A 27,152-nucleotide genomic window follows, 5' to 3' on the forward strand; every position below is an offset into this window, starting at 1 on the left:
AGTGGGGAGCTGCTGATTCAGACACCAGTGATCGATAAACGTGTCATTTTGAACTGAACTCCTGGACAGATGTCGCCAAATCTTAACGATTAAAACTTTAAGCCTGCTTAATAGAGCGGCCACTTTCAAAATCTACACCCAGACCTACTTAGAAGAAGTGAAATTGTCTCTTTAGAGCTGAATGTTTTATTGTCCTGTATTTGCAAAGAGAAATTGAGTGGGTTTCCCATTCACTTCAATACAAGCAGAATGTTTTTAGCAGCATCTGGTGGCAGTTAGAAGAACTGCAGCTCAACAAACAACAATATAAAGCACGATCCATTTCCGATCCTTTCTTTGTTTGCTCCAGGTATGTTTAATGATGCTCCGTTAAAGGCAAACAAAATAAATGAAAACGCCTTTACCATACTGTGTAAACACAGCCTTAAAGCATCAGATCTGCTGTTTTTAGTGTGAACGGAGCCTCAAATACGCTGAATACATGATTTAGAGCAGACAGACTTTTTGGTTTAAGAAATCTGTGTTTTTCAGATGAACTTAAAATGACTTTCGTCAAACACGAGTTTCTGTGGGGAGACTTTAAATGTTCAGACTCCTTGCAGTGTATTGTGCCTTAGGCCACTCTGTGATCCGTCTGTCTGACTGGCACACACACACTCGGCCAGTTGTGATGAGTTTGGGTGCTGGTGTACAGTTTTTACATTGAATATTTTATACAGTTTGTGTGTTTTTCAGAGGGTGAATGTGTGCATGCAGAACACTTGTCACAGCTTGTCACAGCATGTGGAACGAGGCAGTATTAGTGAGTGTTGTTGTCACTGCATCACTGTTTAACATTATTAAGAGTGTTTGAACTGGTTTTGGTGTCAATGAGCTGTAAAGTGAAATGTTATTAATGTCACATGATGACGGACGAAAAGCAGCTGAAGTAACATTAAGACTCTCCTGGTTGTTGGAGGATCAGCTGCTTTACTACATTTGTTTAACAGGTTTTAAATATTTGATGAATATATGTGTTGCAAGTTGAATAAATTGAGCACTTCAAACACAGGACAAATTGTCTGTAAGGTTGTTTTTGTCTATTTAAGATACTACTTTCTCCTGCAGGATCTTTGAGTTAAAGGGAATGTATGTACGTTTTTACATGTATAAACGTGTTTTAATAGTTTTTTATTGCCAATTTGTGTACAGGTTGTAACCTAACCTAAAAAATGTCCATCCTTTCTGGGTTCCCTCTATCAGCCTGTAGACTGAAGAACCCAGGCCGTTTTTTCCGGGAAAATCCAAAGGATGTGACGTCATGCGCGCTCGCTACAGGGCTAACAGTGTGTAATGATGGCTAACTTTCGGTTAGAAACATCTTCACCACTTCAGAAAAGTCCTTGATATGATTGGAGCATTAATATTAGAGAAAAAGTCATTCACGGAGGCTGTGGCATAGTTGGTTAAAGCTAGGGATTCACCGATATCGATATCAGTATCGAGTGCTCATGTACTCGTACTCATACTCGTACTCATACTCGCAAAACGGCTCCAATACAACGGCACCAATATCACTTTACGGCAGCGTGACGTTAACCCCTTGTCAGTTGAGCAGGTAACGTTAGGTGGGGGAGCAGCCATGTCAGCAGTTTGGAGTTATTTTACGGAAACAATGAAGAAAAAAGCAGAGCAGTCTGCAAACTATGCTCTGCTAGATTATCAAGAGGAGGAGTGAAAAGCTTATTTAACACAAGCAATTTGATAAGACATCTTAAAAACCAACACGACGCAGCGTTCAAAGAGTTTGCTAATGCTAGCAGCGGGAAACAGCAACAACCAACTTTGCAGCAAACGCTGGAGAAGTGAGCAAAAATGTCCGGAGACAACCCACGGGCGGTGAAAATAACAGAAGCTCTTACCCAGCATACATTGCTCTTGATGACCAGCCGCTGTCAGTTGTTGATAATACGTGATTTTGCCATTTTTGTCAGTGTACTGGAGACGAAGTCTGAGATTCCCAGCCGTCGCCACATCACAGAAACCGCATTACCAAAGCTGCATGACTTTGTGAAAAAGGACATCACCTGCCTGTTGTAGGACATTTCGGCCTTCAGTTTCACCACTGATATTTGGACTAGCAGTCTCAGCCCAATGTCTCTCATCAGTTTAACTGCGCAGTGGATCGATGAGGATTTTACTCTGCAGAGAGTTCTTCTACAAGCAAAGCAATTTCACACACTCGCCGAGCCATAGCACGTGCACTTGATGATATGCTACAGACGTAGGGCATTCCAGAAAGTTCTGTTCACGTTGTGCTGACAATGCCAAAAACATGATAAAGGCTGTGAGTGATGCGGGACTCCCCAGCCTGCCGTGTGTCGCTCACACCCTCCAACTGGCTGTTAGCAAGGGTCTTTTGGCACAGAGAAGTACTCGTATCGGTACTCGTATCGGTACTCGGTATCGGCGAGTACCCAAATGTAAGTACTTGTACTCGTACTCGGTCTGAAAGCAAGTGGTATTGGTGCATCCCTAAGCGCCTGTCTTGTAAAGAGGAGATCCTGGGTTCAAAACCCAGCAGTGCCTGATTATTACAGAGATGGTCTCTCTCTTTAGACTAAATGCATTTCTTCAGCATATGAACTACCATGTTCAAGCTTGTTTCACCTCTGACTCTGGCCCAATTCCATCCGGCCCCTCCACCCTCCCACTCCGTGGTGAAGTGAACTCCGTTTGTAGTCCCACTCACAGCTCAATGAAGCTCCTTCTTTAAGGTGGAGGGTAGAAATACAGTGGCCGCTTTGGGACGAACTTCACTCTCTTCAGCAAGGAAAGAAATATCAGAATCAGAAATACTTTATTGATCCCCGGGGGGGGGGGTTTATGCTCCCGTTCTAGAATATAAATATAAATATATAAAAATAGAGAAATCATAAGAAAATATAAATAAGAAAAAACGAGTGCAAATAATACTGCTGAAAAATAAGATATATGTTAAGTCAGTATTGCACAGTTGAAGATATAATAAATTATGGGGCTATAGCTCCTGATAGGGGTAAAAAATGATATACATCTATATATATCTATATATATAGATATATATATACAATCTAATGAACATGTCTACCGTTTTCTAGACTAGACAAGGGTATATTTGACCCTAAATACAATCTATTTACTTTATGTTGTTGACGTCTATATGACAATAAAGTAGAATAAATTAGATATCTATCAGTTTGAGCAGTTTACAAGTGTTACAAATATTTGTACTGGTAGTCGCACGGAACTGACATCGGATCGTTTTCCATGACAAACACAAAACGGCGTTGCACGTCATCAGTAAGGGTGGCTGGGGGTTTGGAATTAGGCCTGAATTTTGGTGAGAAACACTGAATGTACACATAGCTTTTGTTTGTTTACAAGAAAACTCCTTTAAATTCTCACCATGCTGCAGTGATGTACAAGTGTACTCCAGGACCCTGTGACATCACTGTTGGGGGTGGTTTCAGGTGCATGTGATGCTGACGTATGCCCAATTCCAAACCCACCCCTCCACCCTCTCCCTGCCCACTTCCACTCCGTTTGCACGTTCACGTGGAGGGTCCGCCATATTAAGTGCCATTCCAAATCAATCACTGGGGAGTGGAAGTCGGTTATAAACCCTCCAACAGCGAGCTGCATCGATGCCGACTCAACCAGCCGCCCTTACTGACGACGTGCAACGCCGTTTAGTGTTCGTCATGGAACACGATCCGATGTCAGTTCCTTGAGACTTCCAGTACAAACATTTACTATAAACTGCTCAAACTGACATTTCATTTGTTCTACTTTCTTGTCATACAGACGTCAACAACATAAAGTAAATAGATTGTATTTAGGATCAAATATACCCTTGTCTAGTCTAGAATATATATACATACAACATATATTTATCTTTTTTACCCCTATCAGGAGTTATAACCCCATAATTTATTATATCTTCAACTGTGCAATACTGACTTAACAGTACAATAATTAAGTGCATTCATTCAGCTGTGAAATAATCTGGTTTACTCTGGCATTAACACTGCATTTATTTATACAGAACATTTAAACTAATATTCTTATTTACACTATTCTTGAATTTTTATAAATGCGTCCAGTTATATCTTTAGCATAGATCCTATTTTTCAGCATTATTATTTGCACTGCTGTTATATATGTTTCTTATTTATATTTTCTCTTTTATCTATATTTCTCTATTTTTATATATTTATATTCTAGGATGGGAGCAAAACAGACCTCAATTCCCCCCCAACCCCCGGGGATCAATAAAGTATTTCTGATTCTGATATTTCTTTCCTTGCTGAAGAGAGTGAAGTTCGTCCCAAAGTGGCTGCTGTATTTCTACCCTCCACCTTAAAGAAGGAGCTTCATTGAGCTGTGAGTGGGACTACAAACGGAGTTCACTCCACCACGCAGTGGGAGGGTGGAGGGGCCGGATGGAATTGGGCCTCATTGTGTGGATCTGAGGTGTAACAAACTTGTTGAATCCATTTCCTTGCTCATAAATCATTTGTAAAGCCATGTTTTTTATTTATTGGAACTTTAATGTCATAGAAGAAGTCATACATCAGAGGTGCTGTGGCTTAGTTGGTTAAAGCGCCTGTCTAGTAAACAGGAGATCCTGGGTTCAACTCCCAGCAGTGCCTGATTGTTACTGTCCTCAACATGAGTAACATCTCATATGTTAATTCCTCTACCAAGGTGCTTCGTGTGACCCCTTTTATTTGAGATATGTTTCTAACCTTAGCGTCATGTTTGAGTTGATTTAAACAAAATGATGAATTCTGCTTTTTATACAGAACAAAACAGAAAAACCCAAATTGAACAAAAAAAAAATTATGTGATCTGTAAGAACTCTTCTGATTGTTATTTCACTCTGCTAGAGTTAATGTTAATATTAGAGAAGCACACTTTCATGGAGGCGCTGTGGCTTAGTTGGTTAAGGCACCTGTCTTGTAAACAGGAGATCCTGGGTTCAAATCCCAGCAGTGTCTCAGACAGGAGAGCTTTAGATATTAAAGACCCAGACAGTTAACCAAGGCTTTTCTAATTTAACTGTTATAGGTCACCACAGCAACTCTCACTGCACGTCTGAAACTGCTCTGGAGCGTATAAAAGGTACACCGACAAGTTTTCGTCCTTAAGTCCCAAAATGACCTTCAAGATCACGATTTACATTTTGAAACTCAATGTTGAGTTTATTTTGAGACAATATTTTTCAAGAAAAATGACAAATAATGTATACATTATTTCATTATTTCTCTATAATTATAGTCTACCAAATACTGTACAAGTACTTCAAGTAGGTTATTTATGTGTGGGAGTGCTTCGATAGAACAAACTTTCTAATCCTGCTTTTATTTTCAAATTAAAGAAAAAGTTAAGTTTCTCTTTATAGACTTTGAGAATAAACATGAAATATTTTGAGGAAAAGTCAGAATATGAGAGAAAAGTCATCACAAGAAAAAAGGAATATATCTTGAATAAGGAAAAGTAGTAACTGTACAGTATATACACACAGTCAGGACATGCTAAAACACATGCACATAATCCAATCAACCCAAACTAATTATAACATACCATAACATTTTTATCTCAATACCATTATAATTTTTTTTGAGTTTCAACACCAGCTTACTGTCACACCTATTAATCATGTTTACTTATAACTAAACTGATTAGGCTATTATCATTTCTATTAGTCTTTTATTGTTGTTATTATTATTGTTATTATTGTTATTATTACTATTACTACTACTAGTAGTAGTAGTAGTAGTAGTAGTAGTAGTAGTGGTAGTGGTAGTAGTAGTAGTAGTAGTAGTAGTAGTAGTAAAGTTAAGGGGTTTGATGTTCTGTTAATCAACACTAGAGGGCGCCTGTGTCGCTTTTACATTTGACTTCAAAATAAAAGCCCCCTGGTCTCCGTGCAGGACTGAACAGAGCAGCAGTGATTGCAAACACAGAGGAGGAAAAACAGCTGAGCTCTCACTCTGCCACTGTGTCGGGACACCAAAAACAAATCCCAAAACTCTCAGAATTACATTAAAATTTCTATTAATTGCATTCATCACTGGCTCTAGTAGGATATGTTTTAAAATTAAACATATATTTGAAAAATTCTAATTCATACAAAAGACACACTTATTTTCAGTATAACCGTGTTGTTCATCTACTGTTAAAGAAAAATATGGTTGTACAGAGGAATAACACAATTATTAATATTTAATTATGAACTCAAAGAAGCTTAACTGAAATACTGGGTTTAATTATAATGTTTTAATGGTGGTTTGTAATGTTAAAGCTGTCAGATAGTAAACATTAATAAATCATTTATCAATAAGATTTAGAAATGATATCGTAAAACAAATTAATTGATTGATATATTTTTGCTTGAAGGTTTATAGTTGACCTTTTAAATAGCAGTTTGAAAAAAAACTTTCTGAACATTTTCTTGAGCTTTCAGCCACATCCCATGCTCAGCTCTAGATAGTTTCACCTGCTGATGAAGGCCATGACATGTGGCTGAAAGCTAAGTTCAGAACACATTTCGTTTTCTTTAGAATTACATCTCTTAAAAAGCCTCATCAGGAAATATTTTGTCAAATTAATCTTAAATCAGGAGCCACTTACTAGGTTTTTACAGAGCTTTTAACAACATCTCAGAGTCATCATCAGCAGATAGAGTCTGCTCAGTTGTCAACCCTCAGATACAGATTACATATCATTATTTGTCAAAGCCATCCCATGAAAGTTTGACCAGACACCAAAAATAAAGCTTAATTATTTTTTTTCAACTGTCTACTTATATATTTTCTGTAGCCTATAGTTTATTTTCCACCATGAAGGTGCCAGGAATAAAATTCTGGTCAGGAAATACTTCATATTTTATTTAGCCTAGGTTTACTCAGATTTATAAGTATTGTGTCTAAAAAGTAATGAAATCCTGTTTTATTACCTCCACCAAGGCCAAAGGCCTAGGAAGGAGGTAATGTCTTCACCGGTGTTGGTTTGTTTGTTTGTTTGTCCGTTTGGAGGATTACTCCAAAAGTCAAATAATTTTTTTTGGAGGGGTGTGGTGTGGCACAATGAACAATCCATTCAATTTTGGTGGCGATCTAGATCATGATCCTGCTTTGGGAATTTTTTTTAATAACTCCGCTCAGCCTGTTCATTAACACCACAGGCTTTAAGACATGCCCAGTGTGATGATGAGTTCATGAAACCTGCCTTGGCGGAGGTCTGCGCTCTCCAAGTGCACTTCTAGTTAATATTATTATAGTGGAATGCAACTCCCTTTAATTTACAAAAATTAAAAACTCCCAGAGAAAAAGAAGCTACTAAAAACATGATCTCATTCCCCTCAATGGTACCTTCAGCCCTGTAAGGAACACTAAAATGGTACAAAACTAACTTGGGCAGATGTCACAATTTATAAACTCCGCACCCATTTAAAGATACCTAAAAGGTGCGAGCGCATGCGTGATCGGTCAACACCACTCTTGCCGACCGGAAGTTCGGCCATTTGTTTTGAACCACAGAGTGATACATCGTTTTAGTCCTAGACGATCTTTGTCAGGCTGGTATTTGCTCTCCTCCATCATCAAACAGTGTAAACCGCAGATGGACTGATCTGGTGGGTCTGGTAGCAGGGAGAAGAGAGGACGACGACGAACATATTACTACAAGAAACGCTGGAAATTACGCTTTTCTGTCGTGTTCTTCTGGTGGGAATTTGGAGTCCAACTATTACGATGAAATAGTGTTCCCACACACACTGGAGGAGTCACGGAAAGAAGGAGAAAGGTGAGCCTGAGACACAATACCAAACTTCACTCCAGCCTGCGGGTCTGAGTCTGACTTCTGGGCTCCGTCTATCTGCTGGAGGGATCACAGTCTCTGGGTTGGAGTGCTTCGTGTTTACGATGTTTAAAACTGACCAACTTTTATAATTGACTTTTGTAGATATTGTTAAAGTCTGTGTGTTAATATTCTATATAAATGAGTATGTATTAAGGCCGTGGGAATAAGTCAACAGAACCAGTCAGGAGTTCGGCCAACAGATTTGTTTGTGAGTATGTTGACGCAAGCATATAGACGGAGCCTTTTGGCTGCTGTCGTGGGAAAAAAAGTTTGCGTTAATTCTTCTGCAGCACGAAGTTAGTTAATTTAAAATCACAGTTAGCAGTAATAATCCACTGTAATGAATATAGTTGATCACGGTGATGTTTGAAGCATGGAAGTCGGTCTGGGGTTCGACTTGTTAGCCACATTCCTCAGTTAGCAGCTAACTAACTCTGCTGCTCCGGTTCTACCAACTTAACCTACACAACTAAGTCCAAACATTTGAATTACAATCAGTTTTATGGTCAATGAGGTCAAAAAGTTCTATGATGCAAGCTAACGATGAAGTTTGAGTTGACTTTAGTTGAGTTAACTTCAGTTGAGCTAGCTGAGCTAACTGTTAGTTCTCTGTGTAGGTGTGAGACTTGACTGTAGTCAAAGAGGAATGTTTGGTCAACAAGGCTGGTTTCAATAATCTATTGATAATTCAGGTGTGTACTTTAGTTAAATTAGTAGTTGTTTCACTGAGATATTGGTAGATGTTGATGTTGTTAGCATCGTCTGCTAACTTTGCGTGGAAAGTAGGTTAACTTATAACATAAAGTTGTCTGTTCTCCAGCAGTGATCTGCATCACAGCCATTGAAAGCCACATTTGATCTTCTTCTTCTCAGTCTGTAACCGCAGTGTAAAGCAGTCTCTCTCGGGTTAGCGGTCTGTTGGCTTCATATGTTCTGGGTCTGTTGGCTTCATATGTTCTGGGTCTGTTGAGGACTTTTTTGATGTCCTTTGTTCAGAGATTAAACCGTTAAATGCAGTTTAATAGAGAAGTAAAGAGAAAACACAACCAGATCCTCAGCCACGTGGGCTTTGTTACGTTGGCTGCGTTTCACTTCATAGGCATACATTGTAAGAGCATATTTACATATTTTCATATGAATAGTTAATTTTAAAAGCTCTTGTTTACACTTGATGATCAGTACAATTACCATTCACACAAATGTATCCAATAACAGTGTTGATGCTGTTTGTGAAGTCTAGTTTCTTTTCACATATATTTAGGGCTGCAATCTTTTCATTACCACTTAATCTATGTATTATACTAAAAATCCTATAACCCATCAGAAAACAGCATCTGAACGGCTACACATGCTGTTTTCTGATGGTTTATAGGATTATAAGTATAATAGTACTATAAATAGATAGTAAATACATTATTTATTTACTATAATAAATAGTACCTTTTATTATTTACAAAATAATACAATTATTTATTTATTAGTGTAATAAATAAATAAACTCTACTATTCAGAGTCCCAGTTGATGTCTTCATGTGTCTTGTTTTGTCCAAAAACACAAATATATTTAGTTTACAAAGATATAAAACAGAAAAGCAGCACATTCTCACATTGGATCAGCTGGAACTAGAGAATGATGTAGAGAAGATGTAAACTATTACATTATCAAAGTTGTTTTAGATTAATATTCTGTTGAGTAACTAATTGATTAATTCTAACCATTTCAATGTGTAAATGGGCTATTTACAACAGCAAATGTTCCCACACAGTCTTTAAGCCTTTTTAAAAGTATAATATGCAGGCATTTTCTATAAAATAAAACAAAAAAACAATGTATAGACTGATAAAAAAAAATAATCCCTCTCAATCATCACTTCTGATTAGGGGTGGAACGGTTGGCAAAATTCACGGTTGGGTTCATATCATGGTTTTGGGGTCACGGTTTTCGGTTCGGTTCGGTACATTTCTGTTACAGCGAGGAGGTCATGTTCTGATTTCAACATGCTTTTCATTTATTTTGCAAAAATAAGTTAACAAATGTTTGCCTTAACAACAGTATGGCTTACATAAGGAACATCAACACTTCTTCATTGTCAAATCTTAAAGGTCACCTATTATGCAAAATGCACTTTTCCATGTCTTTTAAACATCAATATCTGTCCCCAGTGTGTCTACAAGTCACCATAGTATCATAAAAGACCATCCTCTCTCTTTTTCTCCTGCTCCGTTTGTCCGGAAATGGGTGTCGAAACAACGCTGCGCAGCTTTTCTTTTCTTCTGACGTCATTTGAGAATTAGCCATATAAGGGTTTCCTGGTCGAACCAGAGCAGAACCTTCAGTAGCTGACCCCGCCCCACAGCGCGTCACTGTCTCTCCTCCTCAACCGAACTTGAGCAAAGTAGCTCCTACTGTTAGTCTGCAAGAACCAGCAGAACAGGCTTCATGTACTCCCATCATCTAAATATAACATGTTCTTTCACAAAGGCTTTATGTAATTACACTGTTTAAACAGATGATATTTATATATTATATATATTTGATGTCATGCATGTAGCAGAGTACAGGTAGTAAATAGTGACTTGTAAGCAACACAACACATTTCTGTTTCACAGTCAAACTTTATTTGAGTTGACAGATGACAATATTAATTATTCACAGCATTTGTAATCATCTCACCTGCAGTTATGTTAACATGGTACAGGAGAAAGTCTTCAGCTCTGGTAAACTATGGTAAGCTAAGCTCCGGTGGTCTGTAGTCATGGTAACACAGAGACAGCTACTACTGTAAATAATATACCATTACTCTGATCTTCCATACATTTATCTTTTAGCAGAAATAATGAACTGACTACTGTTTCACATCTTCTATTTTCCACCCTGATGGTCGCTGTGTTTACACACCGTGTCATAGCGGTAGCATGATGCTAACGGGTTAGCTACATGCTACCGGGTTAGCTCTGTATCTCCATGTAAAGAGAGCCATCTGCTCACAGCTATCTGCTCTCAGCTGTCTGCTCTCAGCTGTCTGCTCTCTGGGATGATTCTGTCGGTCATTTCTCACAGATGGATCTGTAAAGACAGACGTAAAACAGAGTGTATGTTTACGGTTTACAGAGTTGATGCATAAGGTAAACACTGAGCTAACTAACAGAGATATAAATAGTATTATTTACCTGAGAGAAACCGTCAGGAAAACCTGGAATCTGGACCGCAGTAGTTCATCATGTGTCGCCGATTTCTGATCAGATTCCTCCGGTCACGTGCGCTGGGTGAAGTTTCTGGTTTATAAACTTTAAAGTGGTTTATAAACTTTATTCTAGCTGCTATCTCTCCACTCGAGAGAGAGAGCTTCTCCGGGAGGGAGGGGTAGGGTGACGCTGTTGTTGAGGACGTTTGATTGACAGAAAACGCTGACCAATCAGAGCAGAGTGGGAGGAGACAGGCTGTGAATCAGGGGTTTTCAGACAGAGGCTGAATTAGGCTCTGAGGCAGGCAGACTCAGGCTGCAGTATGAGAAGAATAAAGGGTTTTTTGAACATTGCAGCATGTAAACATGTTCTAGTGCAACATTAAAATACATCTATGAACCTGGAAATGAGCATAATATGAGACCTACAGAGCTACAGACACAGAAATCAGCACTTTTGGAAATGGGCTGAAACAGAGGTTATAGAGACATGCTGGAATGCATGATCTGATTGTTTTTTTGAAAAAAAAACTTCAGAGACATGGTTTGGAGGTGTCTGAGACCTATAATAACTAGTTTAAATGGAGTATAATATGTGACCTTTAACTGAAAGAATAGTTCTTCTACAGTCATTAGTGCAAACTAAAAATGCAGCTTTGTTATTTTCATATAAATATGATATAATTATAGACTAAGGCCATCAACATATATTGAAGCATAAGCTCAACCAGAACTATACTAAAAAAAAAAAAAGAACAGTTTAATATATGTCTCAATTCTCTGATTATCAGCTCTTAACTGAAAGATTAGTTTTTCCACTCAAAAGTGCAGTATTTGGAGGAATACGGTGGTATTTCTGCGCCACTGCGTGATTTAAAAATAATTAACAAATATAAAACACATTACAGGGATTGTGCTGCTGGAATTACTGTTGCTTAAGTGTATAGCGTGGCTCAAGTAACGTTACGTTAATCATATGCTGAAATCCAGCGTCCTCCACGACTGCATAAGGCAGCATATCGTAGACTGAAAACCTCCCCGATGCTGTAGTTGTGTTTTTTGCCCTGTTTGAGTCTGCATGCAGAGGCTGTTTAAATGCTGCAGGGAGAAGCCACCGCTGCTCTTTCCTACCCGAAGTGTTGCCGCTAGCATCAATCACACGTGTTGCCCAGTGCTCACACAGTCGCCGTTTTATCCACCACTTTTTCCCCATCATTTTCATTGTTACACTAAACCCGTAATGCTCCCATACAGCAGAACCAAACGATGCTGGTGGATCCTCTAACTGGACTTTATCGTGTCTACTCGCCATTTCCTAAACTGACTGACAGCCGCACTCACCACTTCATCTGTGAAGGGGCTGGGTCACGCTTCATCAACGCGTCATATCTTTGGGGTACAATGCATGCGCAGTAAAGTCTGCTCTGCACTCGCCGAAATTGAGCCAATAGCAACGCACGACCGCAGCTTCAGTTACACTGCACATTGGTTAAACCCCATACTTCAAGACCCATGTCCGCCCGTGTCCCAGCCTCCTTCCATAGGCCTTGGTTTCTCGTGTGACAATAAACGTGAGCTTAACTCTAGATGAAAAAAAATACACCATCGGCCTCATAACTTATTTTACCTGAATCGTTCAATCCCTTCTTCTGATCCACTGGAAGTGTGTGGTGGTGTCTGTTTCTGCAGAGATTCTGCAGCCCTCTGCCTGTATTTTCAATTTTCCTCTTATTTTGCTGTGTTCGGGGCGTTTTTGGGCTTCAGCAATGACGTTTTAGTTCTCTCATTCACTGCTTTGTTCTCACTAGCTGTGTTTCCATTCAATTGTAATGCGAATTTTAAGTAAACTTTTGAAACGTTGCAAAAAAAGAAATTAGGTGCGTTGCCATCATCTGCTGGTTTGGAGCGAATAAACTCGGCTTGTCGGCTACAGGGTAGTTTGGTCAGAAGTTGGCGCTACGGGCTTTCATGGCTGGAATCCACCTGTAAACAGAGTAGAAGAATTAGAGGTAGTGAACCGGAAACAAAACAAGTTATGGCAAGGCAACTGTGAATGCTATGTGTTTACAAACAGCAACCCACAGCTGTTACATATTATTCCTTTAAGTTGATTTATTATTATTTTTCATGTATACAAGACACACATGTTTGCTGGTTTTGGTTTCAAACTGTGGAGAGTCGCTCCTTTTCTCAGTTTCATGTCATCATGAATTGAATACTTGTGGTCGACGTCACATTTATCATTTGTTGAGCTGTAGAGTAAAGAGTCAGCAGTTTTGAAAACACATTAGAATGAATAGTAAACAATGTGATTGCAGCGATTGATGAAAATATTTGTTATGTGAAGACCAGTAACAGTGTTTTGACCATATTAGTTTTTGGGGAAACCTTGAACTGAAGAATTTGAGCGATACTTTTCCATCATCATCCAAAGTGTATGGCTGTTTTACGCAAACGTTTACCAGTATTACTTACATAGACAAGTCTCTACAGCAACGGATAACATAAGTCATGTAATGTTGTTTTTTAGTGTTAGTGCATGTTTTTAAACACCTGGAAATCAGTTGAATTGAGAGATGATTGCATCATCTGATCTTGTGTTTTGATTTTACGCTCTGTGGTTCATTTTTGGGCAGATTGAGGACTTAATGTCAGCTGTGTAAAGCTTTTATGACTCAAGCTAAAATGGCAAATTTTTCACTTTTATTTTTGAGTTTTGAATGTTTGTAAAGTTATAAACAAAAAGCTGAACGAACCAACCTCTAGTGTCCACCTCTCATGACTGAAGAAGTTTTCTCATTAACTTCTGTTTTCTGATTCCGATGGGGAACCAAAATGGTCCAGATCAGCCGGTTCAGTTTCCATGAACTGCCAGGTAACATGTCAAAGGTTTGGTTTCTGTTGGTATCGATGTTAAAGGTGATGAAGATGTATTTCTGTTCACAGATTCAGTCTAAAAAAGAAGCTGGTATATTTGTCTGCTGATAGTAAACAAAGTAGGCCCAGTATTTTGACTTTAACTGTTGGACATTGTGGCACTTGTTGTTTAGGTGGCGGTCTGAATTAATCTGGCTTCTCACTCTGTTGATGCTTCGCCTGAAGCTGAAAGCGTTAGTCAAGTAATCAATATGTGGATCAATTCATCAGCTATAATCTGCATAATATTGAAATATCAATGAGCAGTGTCAGGTCTACACTATCCTGAATACATGATTGTATTATTCTAATTTAAATGCTGTCTTTGTCACAAGGCTGTAAAGTTCCTCATAACTGTGGTCCAGAGTCACTTACTTAAACTTGGTGTGATTATTGATAGTTTGCATTCAGTGTGTGCTCAAATCAATCACTCCCTGTTCAGATAGACTGACTGACCAATCACAGACCTTTTGTTTTAAAGGTCACCTATTATGCAAAATGCACTTTTCCATGTCTTTTAAACATCAATATCTGTCCCCAGTGTGTCTACAGGCCACCATAGTATCATAAAAGACCATCCTCTCTCTTTTTCTCCTCCTCCGTTTGTCCGGAAATGGGTGCAGAAAAAAAAATCGCTTTTTTTCCTTCTCTTCTGACGTCATTAGAGAAATGCAAGCCATGTAAGGGTTTCCTGGTCGAACCAGAGAGAACCTTCAGTAGCTGACCCCGCCCCACAGCGCGTCACTGTCTCTCCTCCTCAACCTAACTTGAGCAAAGTCTGCAAGAACCAGCAGAACAGGCTTCATGTACTCCCATCATCTAAATATAACATGTTCTTTCACAAAGGCTTTATGTAATTACACTGTTTAAACAGATGATATTTATATATTATATATATTTGATGTCATGCATGTAGCAGAGTACAGGTAGTAAATAGTGATTTGTAAGCAACACAACACATTTCTGTTTCACAGTCAAACTTTATTTGAGTAGACAGATGACAATATTAATTATTCACAGCATTTGTAATCATCTCACCTGTTAGTTAGTTATGTTAACATGGTACAGGAGAAAGTCTTCAGCTCTGGTAAACTATGGTAAGCTAAGCTCCGGTGGTCTGTAGTCATGGTAACACAGAGACAGCTACTATTGTAAATAATATACCATTACTCTGATCTTCCATACATTTATCTTTTAGCAGAAATAATGAACTGACTACTGTTTCACATCTTCTATTTTCCACCCTGATGGTCGCTGTGTTTACACACCGTCTCATAGCGGTAGCATGTAGCTAAGGTTAGCTCTGTATCTCCCATCTGCTTTCAGCTATCTGCTCTCCTCTGGGATGATTCTGTCGGTCATTTCTCACAGATGGATCTGTAAAGACAGACGTAAAACAGAGTGTATGTTTACGGTTTACAGAGTTGATGCATGAGGTAAACACTGAGTTAACTAACAGAGCTATAAATAGTATTATTTACCTGAGAGAAACCGTCAGGAAAACCTGGAATCTGGACCGCAGATGTTCATCATGTGTCGCCGATTTCTGATCAGATTCCTCCGGTAACGTGCGCTGGGTGAAGTTTCTGGTTTATAAACTTTAAAGTGGTTTATAAGCTCTATTCTAGCTCCTCTCTCTCCACTCCTCTCTCTCCACTCGTCTCTCTCTCCAGAGCTTCTCCGGGAGGGAGGGGGAGATAGTGACGCTGTGTTGTTGAGGAAGTTTGATTGACAGAAAACGCTGACCAATCAGAGCAGAGTAGGAGGAGACAGGCTGTGAATCAGTGGTTTTCAGACAGAGGCTGAATTAGGCTCTGAGGCAGGCAGACTCAGGCTGCAGTATGAGAAGAATAAAGGGTTTTTTGAACATTGCAGCATGTAAACATGTTCTAGTGCAACATTAAAATACATCTATGAACCTGAAAATGAGCATAATATGTGACCTTTAAGATCATTGTCACTTTCACTATCATTTTGTTCCTAAACCAGTGGCACATTACTGCCTTTGCCTGTGATGATAAATCCTTTTTATGTGGTTGCATAGCTATTATTGATTCCAGTTGTATTTACAATCTTTTTTTTTTTTTTTAACCAAACAAGTTAATTGATGATAAAAACCTCTCCATCTTAGTATGGATGATAGTCATTTTAGCCAAAGCTCTGAGACCCTTGAGTTCAGATTGAAGCCATTCCAGTGACCGTATTCACAAACCTTCTGAGAATATGCTCAGAGAGCTCCTAGCTTTCAGCAAGGAATCCTAGTTTAGGAGTGATTTAGGAAACTTCGCAGAGCAACTCTGAGCAAGGAAGGGACAGAAACTTTTACCTTTTAGTGAGTTAAACTGTTTTTATTTCAAGTCCAACTAAAATTAAAATGCATATTTTTCTTTTTGCAACATCATGTATATCTGCTCTCTAAATTTGACATCCTGTGCTTTCTTTATACATTTAAAGAACAATATCCAAAGGGGAGAAATTCATATTTTATATACTGTATATGGTAGGGGAGTAACGATTCATCTACTACATCGATGTATTGATTTATATTCCTACAATCCAACTACATCGATAGGTACTCACCAAGCTGTCCTTCACGGAAGACGTACCGTATATCGATTTGAAACGCAAAAATCGATTGTATCGATTCCAAGGATTTGCACCTTGTATTTAAGGACGACAAACGTTATATGAAAGTGTTTTTTAGCACTTTTATTAGTAAAGAAATGTTAAACGTTACTCCGGTTCACTCTCCAGACATGCCCCAGCCTGCCAGCTCTACCCTCTGCAGCGCGAGCCCACATCCATGGCGTGCATGCAGACGAACGGAGGACTGGACTCCTCGCTCTCTAACCCGGTAACGGCGTGGAGGGAGGCGGGCACCGGTCTGCATGAGCTGCTGGCGCTGCGATGCAGAGGAAACGAAATTATAACGGGAGTAAAGTAAAAAACAAAACAGAAATTAAACTAACGTCAGTCTGACATAGTTTTAAAATGTTTTTTTCCGTACGGTTTCATGTATGAAAAGACCCCAAATGAACACTGTAGGGTTGTAGCGTTTGCATAGGAATGATTAGTGTTAGCTATTTGATCACTATCAGCGGTTGATCACAGTATTATTGATCTACCGTTTATACTGAAAATGAGGACAGAAGCAGCATGTTAAACCACAGTCACACTAACTGAATTTTTGGCAAAAAAGTAACTATCGATTTCAAGTCATTGAATCGTATCGTATCGCTCTAGATGAGCCAAATATCGTCCTTGAATCGTGTCAGAACCATGGAAATCGTATCGTTGTAAAACGTATCGTTATACCCCTAGTATATGGCGGTCTCATGAATGTATGTTTATTGGTGCCTTCATATGGGGTCGTGTTTACGATGTTCACGAGAAGAGTCCATATGAGTCCATATAGTCCTCATGTGGTCTTCACGATCTCTTAAGTGTAAAGTTTCTGAAAGCTCAGAGTTTATAAGCTGTGACGTATTTGTTGACGTTGTCAGAAATGGTGGAGGCCATAATAAGTTAATGTATTGTAATTTTAGTCGTGTATTGTCTTTCTTCGTAAATCTATAATAGGTCTGAGGAAAATATTGATATTCCCAATCATCTTTTTTCTTTACGCCTCATTATGCCTTTTATATTTACTGCGTTATGTTAGCCGCTTGCTAAATTGTTAGCCTCTGTGGCTTCTAGATGCCGACAGTAACGTTAATATTACCATTGCTTAGCAGGGGTGTTCTCACGACTTAACCACTTGAACTCCAAGCATATTGTGTGCACGACTTCCCATGTTGTAAACACAAGCTCATGTGTTTCATTTGAAGGACGTACATGTACCAGGGAACGTGCACTTGTATTCATCTATGTAAACCGATATCTTCTTTGAATACAGACGGAGCATTTTATTTGACACTATATTTGAATCAAATCTGTGTGGTGAGGCCTCTGTAGCAACACAAACAAATATTTTATCGACAATCATGGACACTTGTCTGTTGAATGAACTTGTGCTCTTGATAATGTGGTTTTGCAGGCTAGATGGTAAGTTAGCTTTTCAGCTGTAGAAGCTGCCTGCAGATGTACAGGTTGGTCAAGGTAAAGCCAAGGATAAGTTCACAACTGATAAAGTCTGTCTTAAAACAATATTCAGGTGTTCGTGTGGATGTTGAAACAGGCTTTGCTTGCTGTAATCATTCCTCCTCTCCATACTGGCTGGTAAAAGAGACGGGGAACAAAATCCATAGTTGATTCTATGCAAAAATATATTCCAAAGTTTCTTAACATAAGACTTTTGGAAGATATACAGTACAACTGCTGAAGCCTTTTCAGCACAAAATTCCCTCTTTGTGTTTACCTGTTTAGCTACGATGAAGTAACACAAAGAGGAAATTTCAATCTAAAATGACTAACTTTTGATCAACACAGACCTCCTATTAGCTTCAGATACACTTTTGAGTGCATTTTTATTTCCCATCATGTTAGTAAGGGATTTTTTATGTTCTGTATGAACAAGAGGGATAATTACAGAAAGCAAAACCTGTTTAAATGTCCATATTGACACCTGACTATTTTTTTTAAGACTGTAAATTTTGCTGTCGTCAAGTCGCTGTTTACATTTATGCAAACACCCTTCGGTGCGCTGGAGCCTCAGGTGAAACAATAATGCTTGACCTGTATTTCTTGCTGAAAATGATAGAGCCGTTACAAAGGAAAACAACTGCTCAATGATCCAAATAGAGATCAATATGTCATCTCAAACATATCTGCAAATGATACGTTTGAAAAGCATTGAAAATGGGTTGAGTGTTGTAAAAAGTTCATTAAAAAGAAAGACACTGCACTTCTGTACCTTTTGTAGTCCATTGCCTCCTCCTCCCCTTTTCCGGAGAACAATCATATTGGAGGGGGTAGGCATTGTTGGAAATTAAAATCTAGTATTAACCATATGCCAGACAGCTGTACATTCCACAGCCAAGCCCAGGATCTCTGTTACCGAAATAACAGCGTGACTGACTGATCGGGGGGGGCGAGCCAGCTAGGCCACAGCAAGAGAGAGAGATAGAAAGAGAGACGTATTGTTGAAGAAAAATACAAAATAAAATTGGAAGACGCTCTGCCTCCTGCAGCTCAGAGCACATTTAGATGAGATTTCGTCACTTCTTTCTTCTCCTTCATGTCCTTTCTGTTGTTGTTCGGAGTCAAAAGTGCATTGTTCCTGTTTTAACGTGAAGTTGTATGATAGAAATTAGGGCTGCAATTATTATATGGTATTTTTTTTGTCATTTGTGTGACTAATCAAATAATTGTTTGGACTATAGAGTGTCAGGAAATATTAAAAAGATACTGATTATAACTCTGAAAGCCAAAGATAATGTCTTCAAATGTCTACAAACTGTCTAAAACCTAAAGATATTCAGTTTACTGAAAAGCAAAACATCTTGAGAAGCTGGATGTTTAGAAATGGTGTTTGAAAAATTAATCCATCGATTTATCCATTAATTGACCAATTTCTTCAGCTCTAGTACAAATGTATTCAAAATGTTCAAAATCAAACAGTTGTTCAACATGCTTTTGGCTGAAAACTGTTTTGCCTGAAGAAATAATCACATTTCAGTTTTTCCTATACTGTAACTGTAATTAATTAATACAAAAAAATATCTTGAAATTGATATTTATTTGTACATCGAATGACATTAAAACCACAATAGGTAGAATGTTTTTTGCATCACTGGGCAAAAATTCTATAATATCCTTTCTGCATATTGTAATTCAACTCAACTCAAAAACTAGACTTCTGCACCTCATCATGACTCTGTTTTCAGGGCTCCACAAAATCTAGCCTGTGACGGGAGACTTTGGCCAATCACAGGTCATTTCAGAGAGAGCGTTCCTTTTGAGCGTTCCTATTGGCTGTGCTCCTGCTGGTGGGCGGTACTTGGTATTTCCTCAACTGATCTCAACATGGCTGCCGGGTCACAAACTTTCTCATTTTACAGCTAAACCGTGCACTACAAGATGATTCTGAAAACATCTGAGGTGAGAAATCGGCATTACAGTAACAGAATATTGATTCATATCTGATCAGCGCTGCCTAGATTGACCGTTTGGTCGGAGTTTGTGAGTGATTGACAGCTGCTCAGAGACGTCAAGGCTCCAGCTCGATTCTGATTGGTTGTTTTTGTCCAGTCTGTGAAATCTTGCAGATGCCATTAGGAGCACCGGAGGACACAGAGGCACATTTATTTATTTTTTTTCAGATTACCTGTTTCATGCATTACTTTCAGGATATAGTGACCGTTTTATAAAAATAACTTTTTTTAATCATATTTACTCCATTTCTACCCACTGCAGCTTTAAATGGCACAGATACAGGGCTGCAATACATGCTGTACATTTTACAGGCAGGATGAAGCAGCAATGGCACAAAAGTCACCACTTTTCTTCTGTAAATAGTGGGGCTGTCCTCAACAAAGAAATTCTTAGTTGACTAACACTAATCGACAGATCTGTAAAACTCCACACACAAAAGCACCACTTTAAATCTTATGTTTACCAGAGATGTGCTCATAAGTTAGAACTTAGAAATAAGTCATTCAGCATGAAAAAAGCATAAAAATGACTAATTGACTGAAGAAATCTTAGTTGACCTAGATCAAAACGACCGATTAGTCGACTAATCGACTGAGAGGGGGCAGCCCTAGTAAAAAATAACTATATTTTACTGCCTGACATATTCAAATTATAACAGTCCTTGTCATAGATTTGTTGTTCCCTCGTCTGCAGGGATGGACAAAGGTTAAAAGAAGTCTCGCCATACTTTTCTTTTCTGCCCATCTTCCATCTATTACTTTTACTGGGGACACAGATGCCATGTTATCTCTCTCCCGCTGATTGTGTATCACTCAGTGATTAGTCTGTGGTGTCACTCAGTCTATACTGTGTTGTGTTTGTAGCTACAGATCTATTCTTATAGAATGACACCACCACCTCTCTACTGGGACCAGACCAGTCTCCAGGAACATACCAGTTAATGCTGGTGGAGTCTGGCATGGATGTTTATTGGGGGGGGGAAATCAAATTGTACGTAAGACTGTGTTCAGACCGACAGTAAACACACATCTCAGCCCGAACCCTGCTGTCACAGAGCTCCAACAAAATACAATTGATCATGGCTTAAATTTTGCCACCGCACATTCCAGTGTCATCCAGTGACACACTTTATTGGCCAATGAAATGCATGGAAAAACCCGCTCCTTTTAGCTTGTAGCATGTACAACTGAATACACTGAATAAGACATTTTTAGGCGACCAAAATGTACGACTCACCCATCTTTTAAGTGGTTACGCCTCTAGTCTAGACTGCACAGCTGATATATAGGTGGTTACAGAAGTGCATATTAACGGTGTGTAGACAGAGCGTCTGATGTTATTAGGCTGTAAGTAAATAAAAAGACAACTAATCGATCTTCTTATCTTGTTGGTTTCTTATTCTGTCAATATGAAGACACAAGGTCGATATTATTCAACATTACAATAAATTATTAGTTCTACGTTCTGATGCGCTATGAATTGGACAAAATTACGTAAACAAACAGGAGGGAAGTTTCAAATATCACATGGCCCATAAATGCACAGGAAGTGATCTGCAAATGCGCAAATATCATTCCACATGTGAAAAAGGATATATGCTCAGACGCAGATCCCGTGTTCATAGTCTCAATCGTCGCGGGCGAGAATAAATGCACATGCTGCAAAAAGACCAATCCTCGCCGCCAGATTTCATTTCAACAAGCAAGGCTACAAATTTGGTATTGGTAAATAAACTCACATGACCACTGATCAATACTGTATTCACTCATATCGATGATGACCCGGTGATGCTTTACCATCCAGGGGACGTGCCGTGTCTAAAAATACCACGGCGTCGCCATTTTCTTACCGTCTGCGCATATATCTCGTGAAAAGTGTCAATGAGTGAAAAGACAACGTAAAAACTCTTCTCATAAAGAAAGACAAGAAGCTTATTTCTCAGAATGTTGAACTCTTAATTTCTATTAAATTAATTCAATCAAAATTATTATTATTATATAAAATATACAGTAGCTTATTTATATTTTATGGATTGAATTACATGTTTACATTTTCTTTTTAGATTCTGAAAAAATATATAATTTATTACAAAATGTTGATTTGAAAATAAATCAAGTTATTCTTAAAAGATATACTGATATTTTGATTTGGTGAAATGCGTGAGAGACTAGAAGGGTAGGCAACTGAGAAATATGGAAATAAACATTAAAGTTTACACACTAAACTCATTTTAATGGCAGATGACTCCGATTTTTCTCCACAGAGACTTAAAGCTTTGTCATTTTATTTGATCACCAGACTTTTAGAGGACAGCCTGTTACGATTGTCTTTGTCAACTTTCCAATTCGTGAAAATGTTTCGCATAATTTTGGACTCAATTTATTTTCTATTGTATACTTTGATTTGTGTTAGGCCTAATGTTGTAAAGATTTGGGATTTTATTTGTTTAATTTTCAGATACATTTTCAACATACATGAATAACATTATAATAATAATAAACATAATATACAATAATAATATAATTATAACCATATTACATCAAATTCAATTTTAACACTATAATTTGTCAAAAAATACAAATGTTATTGGGGACCCACTGAAATGACCACCTGTGGATTCCGGGGACTCACTACATTGAAAACCTATCAACATCACTGAATTTTAATCTATGTTTCTTTTATTGACTGAAGTACAGGATTCTACCAAACTCAAACTGCAGACATGGACACTTATCATCCTGTCCTTGCTTCCGTTTTCCCGTTCTTAGTGCTTTTCAACATTTTCACCTCGTCTTCCTCCCACCTATTTGTATTTTTACTTCTGTCATCTTTCTCTATTTTTCTTGTAATTTAATTTCTCTATTTCAGCTCAACAGGCTTTGTTGTAGGGCTGATCTGAATGCCTCGAAGCTTCGACCATTGCCATTATAATCGACCTCCAAATCAGTATTCAAATACTTTGGTTTTTTTTATGTAAAAGTATGTAATAAAGTATAAATCCCAAATACCCCATGAAATAAGGAATAATCTCACAACATTTTCTAGATAGATAGATAGATACTTTATTGTCATTGTCATTGAAAACAACGAAAAACAGTTTAGCAGCTCTTTGCAGTGAAAAACAAACATTAAAACATTCAGTCACAAGTAGAACAATAAATAAGTGGATCATCATCATAAAGTGCAAATTATGGTTCAGCAGCTAGTGTCCTCAGCCTTTGGGGGGGGGAGGGGGTTCCACACACTTGACAGCCTGTGTGTAAAAGCTGTTTCGTAGTCTGTTGGTGTGTGTTTTTATTGTCCTGTATCTCCTTCCGGAGATACAGGACAAAAGACCGAAGCTTTGAAGCCCAAAAATTGGTATTCAGGACAGCCCTACTTTATCGTCTTTACTGCTCGTTCTTACACTGCTGCTAAAAGCAAAATTTAAAAACTAGTGAATAGTGAAAGAAATTGTACAGAATAAATAAAAAATCCCAAAACACTGCAAGCTATCAACATGAACATGTATTTCTCCTGCACTTTATCTCATTTTGTTTTGTTCCATTCTCTTTGCTTTCGACATCTGTTTCTCCCTTTTTCACATTAGGCTATATGTTTTTTTTATTTGCTCTTTATTAGAACCAGTTCTAGATATAACTTACAAAAGCAACAGCTCACATTTTGCACATCCAAACTATGATTAACTAACTCTGATTATTTGAATTTGGAAAACGTCCGTTTTTAAAAATGAAATAAGGCCATTATATTGATGGGGTTCTTGATGTAGAAACAGCTCACAAACACAGATCTTTCTTTCTTTTCTGAGTGTTTGTAGTCTGCAGTCTCAACCTACAAGGTCTCTACTCTTTTTCCATCTCAGTTTCTTCCCTTTTTTTTCATTCCTCTTTTCAGTTTCTCCCTCCTCTTCTCAGTCTACTTCTTCTCAGCTTTCACTCTCCTGGGAGTGTTTCTGAGCTCGGGGATCTCTCTCTTTCCCTCTGCTCTATTTCTATCCCCCTTTTTTCCCTCTTTCTCCTTTTCTTCCCTCCTCTACCTCTCCCTGTCTTGGAGTGTGTTTCCAGTCTCGGAGGCTGGGGATCAGATTACTCAGGGAGTCTCGGAGGCTCTCTGGCGAGGTGGCACTGGTGGTGGTGGTGGTGGAGGTGGAGGAGGGTTGGAGGGAGGAGGTAGTGAAGGAGATCAGGTTTCACATCTCCAGCGCTCTCCTCTGTCTGCCTCGCCTCCCTCCTCCTCCTCTTCCCCCGGCGGCCTGGAGACAGAGTGGCTGAGCCAGGGAGGAAAACATGCAATCCACCTCCTCTCCTCCTCCTCCTCCTCCTCCTCCTCCTCCTCCTCCTCCTCCGTACGTCCAGCCTCTTTGCTGCAGCACAGCAGATAAATAAAGGCAGTAAATGGGGAGCTGAGCACACAGAGGGACGATTCTTCACCTCCTTCACCTCCCCCCCTCCATCCCTGCAGAGATATTTTATATCCCGCACCGTGTGTTTTCATTCTCCTGGATGTGTGGCAAAGGTGAACCTGCTTCAGGGAGACTTAAGTTCCTTGAGACGACCAAAGCCGAAGATCAAACCTGGACTCAGAAATCAGTGAAATTGGTCTCTAGAAGTAAATCAGTGAGGCGGCTCTAGTAGTGGTGGGAGTGTAGTTGTAAGACACTTGTGGTTTTGCTTAACGTTGTTTTAGTTTAATGTTTTTGTAACTTGGTTTCTTGTCTTTATACTTTTTTTCTTGGAGAAAGCTTTGGAAGAAAGATTTTTAGTTTCTGTCCACTGAGATTAACTGGTTCGGTAAAATTCCGTCACATCAGTTAGAAAGGTTTACATTTAAAGAAGTTATTGTTTTCAGAGTGCCAGAATATGAATGCATCTTCTTTGGTGTACTGATGTAGGGCTGCAACTAATATTCTTTTAGTTTCAACTTGATCTACAGATTACCATATTGATTAATCAATTAATCCTTTGGTCTATAAAATTGCAGTATGTCTTTGGAAGTCCAACAACTGTCCAGAACTAAAAGATATTCTGTTTACAATTATTTTCATGCGTAAATATTATGCCCAGCCCAAACAGCCTTACGAGACACCATTATTTAAAAAATTAAGAAAAGACAAAGGCAGAAACCATGTAGTAGCTGTATAAATTACAAATTATACTAAACAAATAAACAATCCTGATATTTTTTCCAAGCTTGAGAAACAAAAGTAGCCAACTTATAAGCACAAAAATTAAATATCCGTTCCATTTTGTCATCATCCGAGCACCAAAACATTTCTGGATTTTGATTTTTCATTTAAAATAGAAGTTCGCAACTCACCATAATATAGACAATACAAAAGGACATGGGATTCATTTTCCACTTAACTCCTAACTTGCATACTTACCACTTATAGGGTTTACTTGTTGAATTCATGTATTTCAGCTCATTCTCTGGTCTGACTTCAGTTGAAGGTCAAAGCAGCCTCCATGCTCACAGTCTCCAGCGGCAGCCTCCAGCTGTCCTTTAATGGTATTGATCTCTGCTTTAAATACACCCAGCCCATCCCAGTGAATAATTCAGATCCACCTCACCACAGTGGCTCGATGTGCAGGACAGAAAACATTCCCCTTACTCTAACAGAGGATGTTGGGGATGAATTCTGTCAAGGGCTGGCCTTTCTTTCACCCGCTGTGAAAATGTAATTATTTGTGGCCATGTGTGATTTTGTTTGGTCATGTGACTGCAGTGAAGGGCGGCGAACTGAAAGGTTCACCACACCACAGGAATGAATTCAGATCTTGATATAGCTCACAACAATGCTTTCTCTTCCTTCACAACATTACAGAACTTGGCTTTATAATATTTTTTGACTGTAGTGAATAACTCTAGCCGTGCTTTGGCTGTCGTCGTGTCCAGTGTTTGTCTCCCGGAGGTCTTTTTGGTCTCAGTGAAACATGTGATGTACACCCATGTTTCTTCAGTACAGGTGATCATTTCCTTTTCTACTTTACAGCATCTTGTAAATGCAAATCTGGTACAAAATGTCCAAGAAACCTGATCTGTGAGGCTTGTGTGTTATCGTTTTGGTAACAGTACAGTAATCTACTTTAGTGTTTCTTGACGAGGCAATGTGGGTTAGCAGGGTTTCCACCAGAAAAGTTGTTAGGACCGGCGGCGGTGGGTCGGGGGTCGGGGGTGGTGTGCTGAGCAAAACTCAAAGGAGCGGCTCTTCATAATGACAATAGTGCTGTTCCATCTTAACAGCCCACCTTAAGCGAGCCTGAGCCGAAATTGTGGCTAACTTCAGTGCTAACCTCTTCAGTAAACACACAGTGGTAAGCAAAACACGGGCATTTGGCTTGTGTCTTGAGGAGTTGTATCATCAGCACTGTTACGCTCACAGCTATAGTGCTACAGGAATGAGTCAGAAAACCCAGAAATGAGTTAGCATTTTAGCACTTCCAGTTCAGTCGTCTGGAAGACAATGGGTTTTTTGAATGGGTTCTTAGTTAGATGCATGAAATAAGGTCTGTGGTTAACACAACAGATATTAACGGTTTGCTCCACAACATAAAATACATCAATAAATATCCCACTTGAGAATTTTTAAGCTTTTACGTGTCTTAAGAAAGGAGGTTGCTAACAGGTGGCTAAATGAGACTAATAAACGTCATCACGCCGACTCGTCCGCCTTTACAGCCTCTTTGTGTATACTCGCGTTTATGCAACCATGGTGTAGTTCGTTTATAGCCATAAGCTTTTTACTTCTGGTGATTGCATTTATACTTCAATAATCATAAAAGTTGGGGCATCCCAGTAGCTCACCTGGTAGAGCTGGCGCCCCATGTGCTACGGCTGTGTCCTTACCACAGCGGCATAAAAGCTTTTCTCTGTTATCTATAACTGTAAACTGAATATCTTTTTGGTTTTGAACTGTTGATTGGTCAAAACAAGATATCTAAAAAAAAAAGTTACGATCTGGAGATTAATCAGTAATAATAAAATAATTGTTAGTTGCACCCCCATTTCTTTGCAATGTCTCTCACTGCTTTGCCAAAAAAATAACCTTTCCTTTCTTGGCGGCCACTTTAA

At 38.8% G+C, this 27,152-nt stretch overlaps 1 protein-coding gene and 2 non-coding genes across 5 annotated transcripts in view; all 3 read left to right on the forward strand.

The window, feature by feature from the left end:
• The first annotated feature begins 4,599 nt into the window (after positions 1-4,599).
• trnat-agu (transfer RNA threonine (anticodon AGU)) lies at positions 4,600-4,673 on the forward strand. Its single transcript has one exon. It is a non-coding gene; the product is annotated as a tRNA-Thr (tRNA).
• A 274-nt stretch (positions 4,674-4,947) lies between these two features.
• Positions 4,948-5,021, forward strand: trnat-ugu (transfer RNA threonine (anticodon UGU)). The gene has a single exon. It is a non-coding gene; the product is annotated as a tRNA-Thr (tRNA).
• Positions 5,022-7,580: 2,559 nt separating this feature from the next.
• The window catches only part of LOC141773452 (bone morphogenetic protein receptor type-1A-like), an 83,551-nt gene continuing 63,979 nt past the window's right edge, over positions 7,581-27,152 (forward strand). For all 3 annotated transcript variants that reach the window (XM_074645323.1, XM_074645322.1, XM_074645324.1), the window contains exon 1: positions 7,581-7,830. The gene's annotated coding sequence lies outside the window, so the exon portion shown is untranslated. The remainder of the gene's footprint in view (positions 7,831-27,152) is intronic.

Source organism: Sebastes fasciatus, chromosome 9 (assembly GCF_043250625.1).
Source record: "Sebastes fasciatus isolate fSebFas1 chromosome 9, fSebFas1.pri, whole genome shotgun sequence".
In the NCBI taxonomy this organism is placed as follows: Eukaryota; Metazoa; Chordata; class Actinopteri; order Perciformes; family Sebastidae; genus Sebastes; species Sebastes fasciatus.